Consider the following 20178-nt stretch of genomic DNA (forward strand, 5'->3'; position numbering starts at 1 on the left):
TGGAGCGGAGGTGCTCGACGAAGCGGTCCCCCAATCTGCGTCGGGTTTCACCGATGTAGAGGAGGCCGCACCGGGAGCACCGGATGCAATAGATGACCCCAACAGACTCACAAGTGAAGTGTTGCCTCACTTGGAAGTACTGTTTGGCGCCTCCTTCTACTACCCATTGTGTTTTCCCCTATTCCTTCTTCACCTTTCCTGCCTATCACCCCCGCTTCCCCTCCCCCACCACTTTATCTCTCCCCTTACTGGTTTTTCACCTGGAACCTACCAGCCTTCTCCTTCCCACCCTCCCCCCACCTTCTTTATAGGGCCTCTACCCCTTCCCCCTACAGTCCTGACGAAGGGTTCCGGTCTGAAACGTCGACCGATCGTTTCCACGGATGCTGCCCGACCTGCTGAGTTCCTCCAGCGTGTTGTGAACGCACAAGTATAAATGCTCACAACGTGCGTAGGCCACTTGTGTAGGTTACAGCGTCGAGTTGATGGAGAAGTATAAATCAGCCTTAAGAGGCTTTGTAATTTTCAATCTTCCTCCTATAGGCTAATTCATCACCACCTTTGATTTGGCCAACTACAGTGGTGTCATTAACTAACTTAGATGTGGCATTGGAACTGTGCTTAGCCACACAGTTACTCCTCATTTCTTTAAGAACCTTGGATCAAAACATCAAAATCTGTGATCACCATGGTCAACCGAGGTTGACAGACCCTGTGGCCAAGGGGCTGGTGCCCACTGCCCCCCCCAAGGTCAGCAAATCCCAGGCTCAATTCCGAAGATCACAGATTGAAGTCAGTGACCCCAGATGCCTGCAAGTCTGTGATTTCGGACCAGAGACGATACCTCCCTGGTTGGTGAGTTCAGAAGCGGAGGTCCAGTAGTTGAGGCCTCAGAATTGTTATGTCCAGAATCAAAGGCCCAATGTCCATGAGTCCTGGCCAGGGTTGACCCCCACCCTCTCCACGTGGTGAGTCTGCAGATCAAGGCCCAACAGTTCAGGCCTCTGGTTTGACAGGTCTCGATGTTGCAGGCCTGATGTCTGCGGGTCTGTGAATCCAGGCCAGGGAATGGAGGTTGGAGGCTGGAGGCCTGGAGGTCTATCCCAGAGGCCAGCCTGTGTGTGTATGTGTGTGAGAGTGGGTAGGATGGTGAGAGGGAGAGAGGGAGGCAAGAGGCTTGTTTTACTGTACGATGAGCTGAAACAACCAACTCCTATTGATCAGCTGGCAACCAATCCCAGACCGACTTTCATTTATCAATATCTCAAATGATTTTGGGTAAACCATCTAGGATGAACTGTTGAGTTTTGAGATTTTTGTTCCATCTCCTGGCTTCAGGTCTCATCAGTAGTTATGGGCGAGTCATCAGCAGTAATGGGGACGGATGAATGCAACATTTACTTGTTGTGCTCTGTGTTGTTCTGCTGAACATCATTGCTATGCTAAGTTGGTGCTGGAATCTGTGGTGATATTTGCAGGCTGCCCCCAGCACATCCTTGGGTGTGTTAGTTGTTGACTGAAACACAGAAACAGAGAAAAACTGTAGCATAATACCGGCCCTTCGGCCCACAGAGTTGTGCCAAACATGTCCCTACCTTAGAAATTACTAGGCTTACCTATAGCCCTCTATCTTTCTAAGCTCCATGTACCTATCCAAAAGTATCCTCCTCCATCATCATTGCCGGCAGCCCATTCCACGCACTCCCCACTCTCTGAGTAAAAAACTTACCCCTGGCATCTCCTCTGTACCTACTCCCCAGCATGTTAAACCTGTGTCCTCTTGTGATAACCATTTCAGCCTGGGAAAAAGCCTCTGACTATCCACACGATCAATGCCTCTCATCATCTTATACACCTCTATCAGGTCACCTCTCATCCTCCATCACTCCAAGGAGAAAAGGCCAAGTTCACTCAACCTGTTTTCATAAGGCATGCTCCCCAATCCAGGCAACATCCTCTGCACCCTTTCTATGGCTTCCACATCCTTCCTGTAGTGAGGTGACCAGAACTGAGCACAGTACTCCAAGTGGGGTCTGACCAGTGTCCTATAGCTGTAACATTACCTCTCGGATCCTAAATTCAATTCCACAATTGATGAAGGCCAATACACCGTAGGTCTTCTTAACCACAGAGTCAACCTGCGCAGCAGCTTTGAGTGTCCTGTGGACTCAGACCTCAAGGTTAGGGTTGCTAATTGTCCTGTATTAGCCGGGACAGGATTTATGAACATTTGAAGAGGTATAATATGATTAGGAGTAGTCAGCATGGCTTTGTCAAGAGCAGGTCATGCCTTACAAGCTTGACTGAATTTTTTGAGGATGTGACTAAACACATTGATGAGCAGTAGATGTAGTGTATATGGACTTCAGCAAGGCATTTGATAAGGTACTCCATGTGGGGTGGAGACACGTCTCTACCAAAGGAGGTTTTGGCGCTCCTTTCCTCTGCTAGCCTGCAAGTCACCCTTGGGCAAGGTGTAGCACTTGCTTAGCCCCTGATTAGGGTCACGTGAGTCATTGGAGCAAGTGGTAGATGGTTGTATGTGCAGCTGGTGCGTATCACAAGTCCTGGTTATGTGACCACTGACACCAGGCAATCGCTGAAGAGTATTGATAATGGCTGGGGTCAGCTGTCTTGTAAAGAAATGGCCCAGAGGAAAGTAATGGCAAACCAGATGATTACAAAAATTTGCCAAGAACAATCATGGTCATGGAAGGACCGTGATCACCCACATCATATGATATGGCACAAAATTATGATGTTTAATTTGTCATTATAAATTATCCTGTGATTAGGCCAGGGTTAAATCGGTGAGATTCTGGGTGGTGAGGCTCGTTGGACCAGAAGGCCCTGTCCTGCCCTGTATCTATAAAGTAAATAAACAGTGTGTGTGTGTGTGTGTGTGTGTGTGTGTGTGTGTGTGTGTCTGTCTGGGTGGTGTGTGTGTGCACATGTGTCTGTGGTCTGTCTGTGCACGTGTGCGTGTGCATGTGTGTCTGTGTCTTTCTGGTGTGTGTGGGTGCATGGGTGTGTGTGTGTGTGTGTGTGTGTGTGTGTGTGTGTGTGTGTGTGTGTGTGTGTGCGCGTGTGTGTGGTGCGTGCGTGTGTCTGTCTCTCTCTCTCTTTCTCTCTCTGTGTGGGTGTGTGTGTGTGTGACTTTAGATTTCCAGCATGTTGATAATCTCCTGTGCTTCTGCAGAAATTTGTTCCAGATTTCAGATCTGCAGTCTCTCGTGTCTCCATTCCACGACATGAAGAAGACGCGCTGATTTTCTGTCTTGCTACCCCGCTGTGTGAACAATGCAGTTTCCATAAATCTCATTGCAGCAAAAGAACGTGACACATGCATCACCTGACAAGGGAGTCTCTTTGTAGCATCACGGCAAGTGAGTTCCTGCATAAAGCTGCACAAAACAACAGAGTTCATCGCAAGAGCTCTATAAGTAAAGAGATACTGCGGGGAGTGACTTACAGGTCCCTGGACACAGATATGGACTTGGCTAGGTCACATCGATGACAAATTGGAGGAGGGTAAACTAACATCTGCTTCAGAGCAGTCATCCAAATATTGAGATTAAAGGTTAAAATCGAGCTTTATTTGTCACATGTACAGTAAGTTCTGAAGATGCACACTCCGTGTTTCAGGAACAGCTTCTTCCCCTCCACCATCAGATTACTGAACGGACAATGAACACTTCCTCGCTATTTTCCATATGACGTGGCTTTCATGGTTTCATGACCATGATTATTCTTGGTAATTTTTTCTACAGAAGTGGTTTGCCATTGGCTTCTCCTGGGCAGTGTCTTTACAAGACTGGTGACCCCAGCCGTTATCAATACTCTTCAGAGATTGTCTGCCTGGCGTCAGTGGTCACACAACCAGGACTTGTGATCTGCACCGGCTGCTCATACGACCGTCCACCACCTGCTCCCATGGCTTCACATGACCCTGATCAGGGGGCTAAGCAGGTGCTACACCTTGCCCCCAAGGGTGACCTGAGGAAAGGAGTGCCTCACACCTCCTTTGGTAGAGAGATACAGTATATCCACCTCGCACCCTACTTATTGTAGTTTACAGGTTTTTAAAATTGTAAATTGCAAAGTACTGCCGCTGTAAAACAACAGATTTCATGACATATACCAGTGATATAAGGCTGATTCTGAAAACATCGAAACATACAGTGAAATGCGGGGGGATTTGCGTCAATGACCAACACAGTCCGAGGAGGTGCCGGTGATCAACCCACAAGTGTCAGCAAGCTTCAGCACCAACATAGCACGCCCACAACCTGCCAACCGGTACGGCTGGGGACTGTGGGAGGAAACCAGAGCACCCGGAGGAAACCACGCCATCACGGGGAGGGTGTACAAACTCCGTACAGGCAGTGGCGGGATTTGAACCCAGGTCACCAGCACTGTAAAGCGTCGTGCTAACCGCTACGTTACCGTGTTGAACCTATCTATTTATTTTGTGATTTATTCTAATTTTTACACTTTGTGGTGGTAAAACCACCGTACGTCTTTGGACTGTGGGACCAGGAGGAAACCCCAAACGGTCACGGGGAGAATGTACAAACTCCTTACAGAACAGTGGAAATTGAACCCCTAATCTCATAGTCATACTTTATTGATGCCGGGGGAAATTGGTTTTTGTTACAGTTGCACCACAAATAATAAATAGTAATAGAACCATAAATAGTTAAATAGTAGTATGTAAATTATGCCAGTAAATTATGAAATAAGTCCAGGACCAGCCTATTGGCTCAGGGTGTCTGACCCTCCAAGGGAGGAGTTGTAAAGTTTGATGGCCACAGGCAGGAATGACTTCCTATGACGCTCTGTGTTGCATCTCGGTGGAATGAGTCTCTGGCTGAATGTACTCCTGTGCCCACCCAGTACGTTATGTAGTGGATGGGAGACATTGTCCAAGATAGCATGCAACTTGGACAGCATCCTCTTTTCAGACACCACCGTCAGAGAGTCCAGTTCCATCCCCACAACATCACTGGCTTTACAGATGAGTTTGTTGATCCCGTTGGTGTCTGCTACCCTCAGCCTGCTGCCCCAGCACACAACAGCAAACATGATAGCACTGGCCACCACAGACTCGTAGAGCATCCTCAGCATCCTCCGGCAGATGTTAAAGGACCTCAGTCTCCTCAGGAAATAGAGACGGCTCTGACTCTTCTTGTAGACTCGGTGCTGTTAGCAGCTAAGCTAACCACTACGTTACTGCCGCCTAAACTAACAGGTGTCCGAATATCTAGGAATTAACAGGTAGTAATTTAGATCAAATTATCATGGCAAGCACACTCCCAGGGGTACAACGGTTTCTATGGAAGCAAGACTAAAAGTCAATTTTCACTTGCAGTGTGATGCATCGAGTGGAACAATGAGCTGTTTAATCAGACACTGGGGTGCATCAGTACCTCTCAGCGGTAACCGTCTACGATCGCAGAGTCCACAACGTCAACCAGAGAACTCTGAATTTGGCAATTTAAAAGAAATCTGTGCCACGTGAGTGGCAGCTATTAATGTGTACGAACGTAATCGAACAGTACGGGAGCTTTGACCAAGTATTTATTTATTGGGACACAGCGTGGAACAGACCCGTCCGGCCCTTTGAGCAGTGCTGCCCGGCTCTCCCTCGTTTAATCCCAGCCTAATCGCAGCACAATTTACAATGACCAATTAACCTACTGACTCACAATGGGTGTTGGGAAACCGGAGCACCTGGAGGAAACCCACATGGTCACAGGGAGAACGTGCAAACTCCTTATAGACATCAGCAGGAATTGAATACTCTAAAGCGTTGTGCTAACCAGTATGCTACCGTGCTGTCCCACAGTATATAAAGAAGAAAAAGGCATTGAACAGTCTGTTCTTGTAAATATTTTTAAAATTATGAATATAGTTTATTTTGTTCAAAAACTATCTGAATTGGCCAAATCGAGCAAAGGCACTGGATAATAACTCCGATAAGACCATCAGACAGAGGAGCAGAACCAGGCCGTGTGACCCACTAAATCTTCACTGTCATTCTGTTGTGTTTGATTTACTAACTCTCTCAACCCCTCTCTCCTGCCCGCTCCCCGTAACCTTTGACATCCTCACTAATCAAGAGCCTCTCAGCCTCTGCTTTAAATTTACCCAGTGACTTGGCCTCCACAGCTGTCTGTGGCAATGAACTCCACAGATTCACCACCCTCTGGCTAAATAGACTCCTCCTCGTCTCTGTTCTAAAGGGACACCCTTCTAATTCTGATGCTATGCCCTTTGCAGAGGCTCATGCACTGCTTTGGGGATCAAGAAGCTGCCTTTAGATCAGGGGACAGGACGACTAAGGTCAGCAAGAGCCGTGATCTCCCATGCCATCGGGAAGGCAGCGTGTGCGTATGGACAGAAAAGTCGCAGGGGCTGAGCTCACCACCCTGGGGGGAAGCAGTGTTCAGTGTGACGGAGCTTGAGATGTTACTGCCAACTCGCGCTGACTAGGGTCTCTCCTCAAGAAGTCCAAGATCCAGCTACAGAGAGGGGCGTTGAGTCCCAAAGAGGACAGTGTACCCCCAGCCTGAAGGACAATCTCGTTAAACAAGGATACATGATGACATGGCAAGGGATTCAAACCATGACCAACTACAAGCCCACCCTGCACGTCAACACAGCAATGTCTCCCTTCCTGATAGACTGAATGCTTTCTATGCACAAAGCAAATGGTTTTAAGGTATCAATAACCTGCCTTTGCCCCTTCTAGTAGCTAAGCCACACGTGAAGGCCGGGGAGCTGGACTAGGTTTACAGAGGCTATTTGAGACGCACGCCATTGGGAGCATTAAATAGGCAGTGGGAGCTTATCCCCAGTAGCACTTCCTGTCTGTCACAACCTTCTTAGCCTTCTGATTAGTTGAATATTCATGGAGCCATTCCTTGACACTGTATCAAAAAGGGTATATTTTGGGTGTCTGGAGAATCTGTTAGCAGAGGGGAAGAAGCTGTTCCTAAAGTGTACAGTATGTGCCTTCAGGATCCTGTACCTCCTTCCTGATGATGGCAATGAGAACAGGGCATGTCCTGAGTGATGGGGGTCCTTAATGTCCCTTGACTTCACCTTCCTGAAGTCCACAATCATGTCCTTGGTCTTATTGACATTGAGTGCAAACATGTTATTGCGACACACCTCAACCAGTTGATCTATCTCAGTCCTGTATGCTTCTTCACCACCATCTGAAATTCTGCCAACAACAGTCACGTTGTTGATAAATCTATAGATGGCATCTGAGCTGTGCCTGGCCACACAGTCGTGCGTGTAGAGAGGGCAGAGCAGTCTTCTTTCTTTGGTGCCCATTACACCTAACAGGCATGTAGGGCGGCAACGAAGGTCCTCCACTTCTGTTTGTTCTGGGCTAACTTCTGGATGGTACCCCAGGTGTAGTTCAGCAGAGCAGTGGGCTAAGCACAAATCCTTGAGGAGTGCCAGTGTTGATTGTCAGCGAGGATGAGATGAGATTTCCAATCTCCACAGACTCTGGCCTCCCAAGGATGCAGTTTCAGTGGGAGGTCCAGAGGCCCAGATTTTGGAGCCTGAAGGGTCTCAGCCATTGAACTGAAGGGGATAACTTCACTCACCCCATCACTGAAATGTTCCCACAACCTATGGACTCACTTTCAAGGACTCTTCCTCTCACGTTCTCGACATTTATTGTTTATTTATTTACTATCATTTCTTTCTCTTGTACTTGCAGAGTTTGCTGTCTTTTACATACTGGTTGTCCACCCTGTTATGTGCAGTCTTTCATTGATTCTATTGTGTTTCTTGGAATTACTGTGAATGCCCACTGGAAAAAGAATCTCAGGGTTGCATATGGTGACATGCATGTGCTTTGATTATAAATTTACTTTGAACTTTTAAGAACATCTGAACTAATCTCAAAATCTGAGAGTATTGACGATGCACGTTACAGCTTTTTCAAACAGATTTGATCTGTTCGAACAGTAGGCAAGATAAGCTTTTCAATGTATTTCAGTACATGTGACAATAATAAACCAATTCCAAAGGCCTCGGCCCAAAACTTCAACTGTTCATTCTCCTCCATAGATGCTGCCTGACTTACTGAGTTCCTCCAGCATTCTGTGTGTGTGTTGCTCTGGATTTCCAGCATCTGCAGAATCTCATGTGTTTATGATTTTGAGATTGATAAGGACTGAGGGTATGATTGTGTTGAATCATACATGCTTTTGAAACACATACCAGTACTGAATATTCTAAGGGGTTCTGCTAGTGGGATGTGTTACCATTGTACACTTTCAACTCTGTAAATGTACCCGAGTAGATTCCACATGTTGAAGTTAAGTAGGTGATTATAGAAATAGAAATCGTAGTTAATCGTTTCTGTTGATAAAGTATTCTGTCATTGGCTGGATGGTGATAAAGCCAAAGTGTAACTTGACACCACCCTACGCGGAGCTCAACAATGTGCCAATCCCGGATTTCTCAAACATAGGCTGTTTCTATCCATTCCCGGGAGCAGCATGTGAGGAGTGTTGACGGGAATACCAAGCCATTCATCTTTCCCCTTCTGGCAGATGCCGGAAGGCCAAGCAAAGGGAAATCATGTCTGAGTCAGTATTTACAGGAAAGGTATCAATATTGACATAGAGCATTGCACCACAGTACAGGCCCCTTGGCCCACAATATTGTGCTGAACTTTTTACTTACTCTAAGATCAACCTAAAGCCTGATTTATACTTCTGCGTTAACTCGATGCCATGACTTACGCGTGTTGTGAGCATTTACACCTGTGCGTTGGTGTGTTTGCGTTGCTCTGCAATTCGCGCATGTCACGCATGCGCACACACATGCCCACGCAAGGCTTCATGGCCATGATAGTCTTTCTCGGGGTAAACAAGTTTAAAGCGAGCATCATTTTTCATAAAAGCGAAATGTGTCCTCCATAATTTTGGAGATCTGTAAAGCTTTATGGAAAGCATTGCAGCCAGAGTTCCTTCCCTGCCCTTCAGTCGCCCAACGGGAAGCTATTGCAGCGTAGGAGGAAATGCGATGCTACCAAGCGGACCAATCACAGCTGTTACGGTCTGCGTTGCCATAGTATAAATCAGGCTTAACTCTTCCCTCTCCCATACTCCTCCCTTTTTCTATCATCCATGTGCCTATCTAAGACTTTTAAATCACCCTAATGTATCTGCCTCCACCACCAACCCTGGCAGGGCATTCCACACACCCACCATGTGAAAAACCTACCTTCCTATACTTTCCTGCAATCACATTAAAATTATGCCCTCTTGTATTAGTTATTTCCACCCTGGTAACAAGTCTCTGGGTGTCCACTGATAGGGATCATTGGGGACCCGAGTCACCCCAACCACAAACTGTTCCAGCTGCTACCATCCGGGAAACGGTACCGCACCATAAAAGCCAGGACCAACAGGCTCCGGGACAGCTTCTTCCACCAGGCCATCAGACTGATCAACTCATGCCGTGCAACCTGCCCAAGTTCCTCTGGCAGATCCTCCTTGATAATGTGGGTTATTATTGGAAATCCTCGTCCACAGAGATAATTTCATTACAAGAGTGCACCGACATACTGCAGCTTAAAACAGTAACAGAATGCAGACTCATAAAGACAGAAGATTCTTCAGATGTTGGACATCCAGAGTAACACACACAAAATGCTGGAGGAACTCAGCAGGTCAGAGGTCCAGGAGCATCTGTGGAGGGGAAGAAACAGTCAATGCTTCGAGCTGAGATCTTTCATCAAAAAGGTTCTGACTGTACACCCAATGCCCATAATTTTAGAAACAGATCTCCCTTCAGCTTCTGAAACTCTAGGGAAAACATTTCAACTTGTCCAACCTCTCTTTTGTAGCTCATGCCGTCTAATTCGGGCAGTTTCCTGATGAACCTCCTCTGAACCATCTCCTAAGCTTCCACATCCTTCCCATACTGGGACGACCAGAACGACACAGATACCCCAACCATGGCCTAACCGAAGTTCTACACAGCTGCAAGGTGATCTCATTATACATCCTCAATGATCTAACCAATGAAAGCAAGCACAATAGAACACAATGTAGATCAGAGATGTCTGGGTAGCAACCAATCTGGCAGCATGAACATTGATCTACCTAACTTCCTCCTCCTCTCTTCTTCCATTTCCCATTCTATCTCCCCTGTCTCTGACCCTTCCTCTTCTCCTTACCTGTCCATCACCAACCTCTGGATCCCCTCCTCCATGTTTCTCCCATGTTTTACTCTCCTCTCCTATCAGATTCCTTCTTCTTCAACCCCTTACCTTTCCCACCTATCACCTCCCAGTGTCTCACTTCATCCCCCCCTCCCCCACCCACCCACCTTCCCCCTCACCTGGTCTCACCCATCACCTCCCAGTGTCTCACTTCATCCCCCCTCCCCACCCACCTTCCGCCTCACCTGGTCTCACCTCACCTCCCAGTGTCTCACTTCATCCCCCTCCCACCTTCCCCCTCACCTGGTCTCACCCATCACTTCCCAGTGTCTCACTTCATCCCCCCTCCCCACCCACCTTCCTCCTCACCTGGTCTCACCTCACCTCCCAGTGTCTCACTTCATCCCCATCCACCTTCCCCCTCACCTGGTCTCACCTATCACCTCCCACCTCCCAGTGTCTCACTTCATCCCCCCCTCCCCCACCCACCCACCTTCCCCCTCACCTGGTCTCACCCATCACCTCCCAGTGTTTCACTTCATCCCCCTCCCCCACCCACCTTCCCCCTCACCTGGTCTCACCTGTCACCTCCCAGTGTCTCACTTCATCCCCCCTCCCCCATCCACCCACCTTCCCCCTCACCTGGTCTCACCTATCACCTCCCAGTGTCTCACTTCATCCCCCTCCCCCACCCACCCACCTTCCTCCTCACCTGGTCTCACCTCACCTCCCAGTGTCTCACTTCATCCCCCCTCCCCCACCCACCCACCCACCTTCCCCCTCACCTGGTCTCACCTATCACCTCCCAGAGTCTCACTTCATCCTCCCCCACCCACCCACCTTCCCCCTCACCTGGTCTCACCTATCACCTCCCAGCCACTCCTCCTCCTCTCTCAGCCTCTCATTCTAGCTTCTTCCCCCTGTCTTTCTGGTCACAAGATCACAAGACAAAGGAGCAGAAGTAGGCCATTTGGCCCATCGAGTCTGCTCCACCACTCCACCATGAGCTAAACTATTCTCCCACTTAGTTCCAATTTCCAGCTTTTTCTCCATATCCCTTGATACCCTGACTAATTAGATACCTATCAATCTCCTCCTCAAACACTCTCAATGATCGGGCCTCCACAGCTGTATGTGGCAACGAATTCCATAAATCCACAACCCTCTGGCCAAAAGAATTTCTCCTCATCTCTGTTTTAAATGGGTACCCTTTAAATGGGTCCTTTTGAGGAGTCTCAGCCCAAAATGTTGATTTATTATTCCCCTCCATAGGTGCTGCCTGAGCTGCTGAGTTCCTCCAGCTCTGTGTGTGTAGATCTGAGGTGCAATGTGTTCTAACAAAGACTATGAAAATAACTGTGAAGACCAACCAAAGAGCACTGAGCTTTCTGTTGCCATGGTAGTGCCACCGTCTTCCATACCTACACAATGTCAACAGACTGTGGCCATGATCGCCCAATCTAACGATTAGCTTTATGTTTTTTATGTCCATCGAAACATTGAAATATACAATGAAATGTGCTGTTTTTGCATCAATGACCAATCCCTCCTCATCTCCATTCTATTAGAGGGGCGTATTTTTAGAACGGAGTTGAAGAGGAATTTCTTTGGCCAGAGGGTGGTGAATCTGTGGAATTCATTGGCACAGGTGACTTTGGAGGCCAAGTCATTTTGTGTATTTAAGGCAGAGGTTGACAGATTGTTAGTTAGACAGGGCATTAAGAGGTAGGGGAGAAGGCAGGAGATTGGGGCTGAGTTGAAAAATGGATCAGACATAATGAAATGGCGGAGCAGACTTGATATGCCAGATGTCCTATTTTGCTTCCATATCTCATGGACCAACACAGTCCAAGGATGTGCTGGGGGCAGATCGCAAGTGTCCCATGCTTCCAGTGCCGACACAGCATGTCCACAACCTGCTAACCCTAACTTGCATGACTTTGGAATGTGGGAGGAAAGCGAAGCGTCTGGAGGCAACCAACACGATCACGCGGTGAACATCCAAACTCGTTATAGACGGTGGGAGGAATTGAACCTGTATCTTCTGATCTCTGGTACTGTAAAGCATTACGCTATGATACCATTCCCCCACTCATATTGGATATAGGCACGTAGCCACCACTTAATGTAAACAAGAAATATTAGATGTTAATAGTGCTAATCCTTGTCTTAAAACAGTTTCTAATTAGATATGAAAATCACAATCTAGCAACTAAATGCTCTCAGCCAAAGTCATTAACTGGAGGCTGAGGGGGGTCCCCTCACAGCAGTGCGTCAGGAGTACAGCCAGGAGATCTGGTATGTCACCAAAGACTCTCACAGATTTCTACAGGCGTACAATGGAGAGCGTTCTGACTGGTTGCATCACTGTCTGGCATGGAGGGGCCGCTGCGCAGGATCGGAAAAAGCTGCAGAGGTTTGTAAACCCAGCCAGCTTGGTCATGGGTACCAGCTTGCCTGGCATCAGGGACATCTTCAAAAGGTGATGCCTCAAGGTGAACTGTCAGTCACTGTCTGCAGTCTACCATCACTGCAGGACTTTTGTGTGTCCAGGACAAAGAGGCAGGCAAGGAAAATCACTGCCCACCCTGTAAGCTGCCTTTTCCGAAAGCTCCCTTCTGGATGGTACTACAGGGCTATTAAAACAAAAACTTCACACCATCTTAAAAGTTTCTTCCCCAGGCAGTCAATCTGATCAACCATTCTAGTTAGACCTCCCCACAACCATCCCCTCTACCCCATCACTGCACTGTAAACACTTTAAACCACTGTTCACGTTGTCAATACAAGCTGGTATTTATGTACTTATGCACACTTTATTACAAGTCCATACTTCTAAATTTATCTTTATATTACCACCTTTGGAATTGATGGCACGGTAGTGTCGCGGGTAGCAAAATGATTTACAGCGCCAGTGACCCGGTTCAATTCTCGCCACCCGTGAGCAGTTCGTACGTCCTCCCCGTGACCACGAAAAATTCCTCCAGGTGCCCTGCTTTCCTCCCACATTCCAAAGACTTGCACCTAGAAGGTTAATTGGTCACATGGGTGTAACTGGGCGGTATGGGCTCGTTGGCTGGTAGGGCCTGTTACTGCACTGTATCTCTAAATCAATAACTATCTTGGATTTGTCTACTGCATCTGGTGCTCCTGATGCAGCCTCCTCTGCACAGGTGAGCTCTGACGTAACCTGGGAGACCCCTTCATTAAACATCTCCGCTCCATCTGCAACATGAGGAATTTCCCAGTGGCCAATCATTTGACTTCCTCTGCCGACATGTTGGTCCATGACCTCCTCTTCAGCCACGATCAGGCCACCCTCAGAGTGCAGGCGCAACACCTCATATTCCATCCGGGTAGCCTGCAACCTGATGACATGAATATCGATTTCTCCAACTTCCCAGAATTTTTTCTCCCTCCCCCTTCTCTCTTCTTTTATTCCCCACATTTTGCTGAAAATGTGATCAGATCTTCATGCAAGTCCTCAAACTATATGAAGACAACCCAATTAAATAATTTAAAAAAACCAGTATAAAAACAGAAAACATACAGCACAATACAGAACCTTCGGCCCACAAAGCTGTGCCAAACATGTCCCTACCTTAGAAATTATTTAGGGTTATCCATAGCTCTCTATTTTTCTAAGCTCCATGTACCTATCCAGGAGTCTCTTAAAAGACCATATCGTTTCCGCCTCCACCACTGTCACTGGCATCCCATTCCACACACTCACCACTCTCTGTGTAAAAAACTTACCGCTGACATCTCCTCTGCATCTACTTCCAAGCACCTTAAGACTGGGCCCTCTCGTGCTATCCATTTCCACCCTGGGAAAAAGCCTCTGACTATCCACATGATCAATGCCTCTCATCATCTTATACACCTCTATCAGGTCACCTCTCATCCTCTGTCGCTCCGAGGAGAAAAGGCCGATTTCACTCAACCTATTCTTGAATTGAGCACAGTACTCCAAGTGGAGTCTGACCAGGTCCCTATACAGCTGCAATATTACCTCTCAGCTCCTAAACTAAATCCCACAGTTGATGAAGGCCAATGCATCGTATGCCTTCTTAACCACAGAGTCAACCTGCATAGCAGCTTTGAGCGTCCTATGGACTCGGACCCCAGAATCCCTATGATCCTCCACACTGCCAAGAGTCTCACCATTAATACTATATTCTACCATCATATTTGACATACCAAAATGAACCACCTCACACTTATCTGGGTTGAACTCCATCTGCCACTTCTCAGTCAGTTTTGCATCCTATTAATGTCCTACTGTAACCTCTGACAGCCCTTTACACTATCCACAACACCCCTAACCTTTGTGTCATCAGCAAAATTACTAACCCATCCCCCCAGTTCCTCATCCAGGTCATTTATAAAAATCACGAAGAGTAGGGGTCCCAGAACAGATCATTGAGACACACCACTGGTCACCGACCTCCATGCAGAATATGACCCGTCTACAACCACCCTTTGCCTTCCGTGGTCAAGCCAGTTCTGGATCCACAAAGCAAGGTCCCCTTGGATCACATGCCTACTTACTTTCTCAATAAGTCTTTCATGGGGTACCTTATCAAATACCTTGCTGAAATCCATATACACTACATCTACTGCTCTACCTTCATCAATGTGTTTAGTCACATCCTCAAAAAATTCAATCAGGCTCGTAAAGCACAACCTGCTTTTGACAAAGCCATGCTGACTATTCCTAATCATATTATGCCTCTCCAAATGTTCATAAATCCTGCCTCTCAGGATCTTCTCCATCAACTTACCAACCACTGAAGAAAGGCTCACTGGCCTATAATTTCCTGGGCTATCTCTACTCCCTTCCTTGAATAAGGGAACAACATCCGCAACCCTCCAATCCTCCGGAACCTCTCCCATCCCCATTGATGATGCAAAGATCATCACCAGAGGCTCAGCAATCTCCTCCCTCGCCTCCCACAGTAGCCTGGGGTACATCCCATCCGGTCCTAGTGACTTATCCAACCTGATGCTTTCCAAAAGCTCCAGCACATTCTCCTCCTTAATATCTACATGCTCAAGCTTTTCAGTCTGCTGTAAGTGATCCCTACAATCGCCAAGATCCTTTTCCATAGTGAATACTGAAGCAAGGTATTCATTAAGTACCTCTGCTATCTGCCCATAAGGGAAGAGTCTGCAGGTCTCACTTTGTCCTTGTCAGCCAGAGATTCTGGGAGGCAGCTGGGATGTTGCACTTCTTCAGGGTGACTTCGAGCACATGCATCAATCATTTCTCTGTCTTCCCCCTGTCCTCTTCCCCAATACAGTGGCATGCAAATTCAGTCCCTGTTCCTGCTTTTCACTGTATTCCTTGATTGTTCCTATCCTAAGTTCAACAGCTTGTTATTGAACATATTTAATGGAACACAGAACAATACAGCACATCAACAGGCCATTTGCCCACCACATACTTGTTCATTTATTCATTGAGAAAAATGATCCAATATTAACTGTATTTGTTGGAATAAGTATGTGAACCTGTAGGATTATCATTTCATTTGAAGGGGAAATTAGAGTCCAGTGTTTCATTCAACGGGATGACAATCAGGTGTGAGTGTGGGAGGCTCTACCCTATTTAAAAAACATAAACCTAGGTCTTCACTATCGAAGTCTGGTCTTCACCACATAGGTTTTTGGAGGTGTGCCATGGCTCCATCAAAGGAGGATCTTAGAAAAAGAAGTTGTTGATGCTCACCAGGTTGGAAAAGGATACAAAACCATTTCTAAAGAGTTTGGGCTCCACCAGTCCACAGTCAGACAGATGACGTACAAATGGAGGAAATTCAACACCATTGTTACTCTCCCCAAGAGTGGTCAACCAACAAAAATCACTCCAACAGCAAGGCATGTACTATTCCAGGGGGTCACAAAGAACCACAGGGAACATCTAAGGAGCTACAGGCCTCTTGCACTGGCTAATATCAGTGTTCCTGAGTCACCCATCAGGCAAACCCTGAACAATGGTGTGCATGGCAGGATTGCAAGGAGAACACCACTACTCTCCAAGGAGAACATTGTTGCCCATGTAAAGTTTGCTAAAGGCCATGTGAATATGCCAGAAGGCTAGTGGAAGAATGTTCTGTGGATGGATGGATGAGAAATGTTGTTTAGTGAAAAGCAAGCACTGCATTCCAGTATAAGAAGCTCATCCCATCTGTGAAAGGTGGCGGTGGTGGTGACAGTGACAGTGACATGGTTTGGGCCTGCTTCAGAACAGCTTGCACCCGTGACGGAACTATGAATTCTGAACTGTACCAGCAAATTCTACAGGAAAATAGCAGGGTATCCATCCGTGAACTGAACCTCAAGAGAAAGTGGGTCATGCAGCAAGACAGTGACCCTAGGCACACAAGTCAGTCTACCGATGAAGGAGAAGAAACCTCACTTTCACACATTCCGAGTCAGAGTCCTGACCTTAATCCTATAGAAATGTTGTGGAAGGACCTGCAGCAACTAGTTCCTGCAAGGAAGCCCACCAACATCCCAGAGTTGAAGCAGTTTTGTAAGGAGGAATGGCCTAAAATTCCTCCAAGCCGATGTGCAGGACTGATCAACTGTTACCACAAAAGTTTAGTTGAAGTTAATGCTGTACAAGGGGGTCACAGCAGTTACTGAAAGTAAAGGTTCACATATTCTTTCCAATAAATACATGAAATATTGGATCATTTTTCTCAATAAATAAATGAACAAGTATGTTTTTTTGTTATTTAATTGGGTTCTCTATCTAGTTTTAGGACTTACGTGAAGATCTGATCACATTTTAGGTCAATATTTATGCAGAAATAGAAAATTCTCAAGGGTTCACAAACTTTCTCACACCACTGTAAACATTGCTGCTGTGGTTGTTCCTTTCTGCATGGCCTGGGTGGTTCCATGTGACGAATGCTGCTTACTTGCTTTAGTTTTTTCACACCATTCTCTATAAACTCCAGAGACTGTTGTATGTGAAAATCCCAGGAGATCAGTAGTTTCAAAGATACTCAAACCACCCTATCTGGCACCAACAATCATTCCACGGTCAAAATCACTTAGATCACATTTCCTCCCCATTCTGATGTTTGGTCTGAACAACAACTGAACCTCTTGACCATGTCTGCATGCTTTTATGCATTGAGTGGCTGCCACATGATTGGCTGATTAGATATGTGCATTAACAAGCAGGTGTACAGGTATTGTTGATGAAGTGGCCACTAAGTGAATGTCTGATTGAGCCTTCAAAATGATAATACATCCCAGGATCAACTGTAGAACAGCCACACAAACCAAGTGCTGAGAACTCCACTGCAAGAACCATGCAGCAGTAGCTTAATGAGAGGAAAGACAGAAATAATAGTCTGGACAATTACAAAACTCATAAAAAGACATTCAATTAAACAGCTCCAATGATGGCACACGCATTCAATGGGCTAATTACCACAGAACATGAACTTACAAAAATCTCTCGACAAGTTGATGTGCTATTGTTCACAGATTGCATATCTTAGCAACAGATAGAAGCACAAGAAAGCAGCATTCTCCATCAGGGATCCCCACCACCCAGGCCATGCTCCCTTCTCACTGCTGCCATCAGGAAGAAGGTACAGGAGCCTCAGGTCCCACACCATCAGGTTCAGGAACAGTTATTACCCCTCGACCATCAGGCTCCTGAACCAGAAGGGATAACTTCACTCACCACAACTTTGAATTGATTCCCAGTCTACTGACTCACTGTCAAGGGCTCTGCAACTCATCCACTGAATTACTTCCTTATTTTTTCATCATTTTTGTTTGGTATTTGAAGACACCTTGCATCAACAGTTGTATAATTTCTGCTTTTTCCCCTCACTCACCATATCATGTTATCCATTTTCTACTGGAAGTGTTGACAATGCCCTAATAATTCCTTAATAAACTAAACTGAACTATTGTTACATAACTGCTTAAATATTATACTTCCACTACCCTGATTTGTACATCTAACAGTGAGATCATGAAGCTCGCCAGAGAGGTACCTCATGTGGACCTAGATTGAGATATCTACTGGGGCGGAATAAAACCATAAGAGGAGCAGATCATGGCTGATCCTTTTCCTTCTCAGCCCCAATCTCCTGCCTTCTCCCATATCCCTTCATATCCTGACCAATCAAGAACCTATCAATCTCTGCCTTAAATATACTCAATGACTTGGCCCCCACAGCTGCCTGTGGCAATGAATTCCACAAATTCACTACTCACTGACGAAAGAAATTCCTCCTCATCTCTGTTCCAAAAAGATGCTCCTCTATTCTGAGGCTGTGTCTTCTGGTCTTAGACTATCCCACCATAGGAAACTTCCTCTCCACATCTACTCTATCAAGGCCTTCCAACATTTGATAGGTTTCAATGAGGTCATCCCTCATTCTTCTGAATTCCACTAAATACAGGACCAGAGCCATCAAATGCTCTTCATATGACAAGCCATTCAATCCTGGAATCATTTTAGTGAACCTCCTTTGAACCCTCTCCAGTTTTAGCACATCCTTTCTAAAATCAAGGACCCAAAACTGCTCACAATACTCCAAGTGAGGTCTCACAGTGTTTTATAAAGTCTCAGCACTACATCCTTGCTTTCATGTTTTAGTCCTCTTGAAATGAATGCTAACATTACATTTGCCTTCCTCACCACAGACTCAGCCTGAAAATTAACCTTTAGGTAATCCTGCATGAGAACTCCGTAGTCTGTTTGCACCTCAGATTTTTGAATTTCCTCTCTATTTAGGAAATAGTCCATGCTTTTATTTCTCGGTAGCGTAGTGGTTAACGAAACGCATTGCAGTGCCAGTGATCAATTCCTGCTGCTGTCTGTAACGAGTTTGTGGGTGCTCTGGTACCCTCCCCCCACATTCCAAGGACGTATGGGTTCGGGTTCGAGAGTTGTGGGGGACATGCTATGTTGGCAACCCCTGCAGGCTGCCCCCAGCACATCCTCAGACTGTGCTGGCTGTTGATGCAAAATGATGCATTTCACTGTGTGTTTCGATGTTTCAATGTACATGTGACAAATGACGTGACAGATCTTTAAACCGCTTTAATTTCTCCTGGTTGTGACATTGCAGTTATTAACAAAGAACATAAAACAGTCCAGCACAGTAGAAACCATTTGGGCCCACAATGCTTAACCTACTCTATGATCAACCTAACCCTTCTTTCCCACGTAAAAATCCTCCAGTTTTCTATCAGCTGTGTGCCTATCTAAGAGTCTCTTATTGTCCCTAATGTATCCCCACTGCCAACAGATTTCTGAATGGACAATGAACCCATGAACACTTCCTCAGTATTTTTGCTCCCTGTTAGCATATTTATATTTTTATTGTAATTTATGGTAATTTTAATGCACTGAGCATGTGGCCAAGTGGTTAAGGTGTTTGTCTGTTACCTCAAGACTCAGCTGTGGCAGCGTGTTTGTGCCCTTGAGCAAGGCACTCAACCACACATTTCTCTAGTCTGTGCGAGGAATGGCACTCCACACAGACTTCCAATCTGCGCCTTGTAAGGCATGAAAATGGCCTCTCGTGGTCTGAGTCGACGTTCCCTCCTTAACGCATTGCTCTGCACAACTTTAAAAATTGTCTTAAATTAACATGGGGCACGTTTGTGTAGCACTCAGCGTAACACTATTACAGCACCAACGATCTAGACTCAATTCCTATCACAGAGCCAGCATCCTGCTGCTATCAGTAAGGAGTCTGTACGTTCTCCCCGCGACCATGTAGGATTCCTCAGGATGCTCTTGTTTCCTCCCACAGTCCAAAGACACAAGGCTTTTTGGGTTAATCGGTCACGTGGGCGTCGTTAGACTGTTACCGTGCTGCATATCTGAGCAAAAAACATTAAATTGGGCGACAGGGTGGCATGGCGGTTAGCGTGACTTTACTAAAGATCAGGGCGTTGGAGATCAGAATCAGGTTTAACATCACCGGCAT

General features: G+C 46.4%; 1 protein-coding gene across 3 annotated transcripts in view; it reads right to left on the minus strand.

The window, feature by feature from the left end:
* Positions 1-20178, minus strand: part of ndst1b (N-deacetylase/N-sulfotransferase (heparan glucosaminyl) 1b) — a 203056-nt gene that overhangs the window by 143785 nt on the left and 39093 nt on the right. The window lies entirely within an intron of this gene.

This window comes from Mobula birostris, chromosome 7 (assembly GCF_030028105.1).
Source record: "Mobula birostris isolate sMobBir1 chromosome 7, sMobBir1.hap1, whole genome shotgun sequence".
Classification (NCBI taxonomy): domain Eukaryota; kingdom Metazoa; phylum Chordata; class Chondrichthyes; order Myliobatiformes; family Myliobatidae; genus Mobula; species Mobula birostris.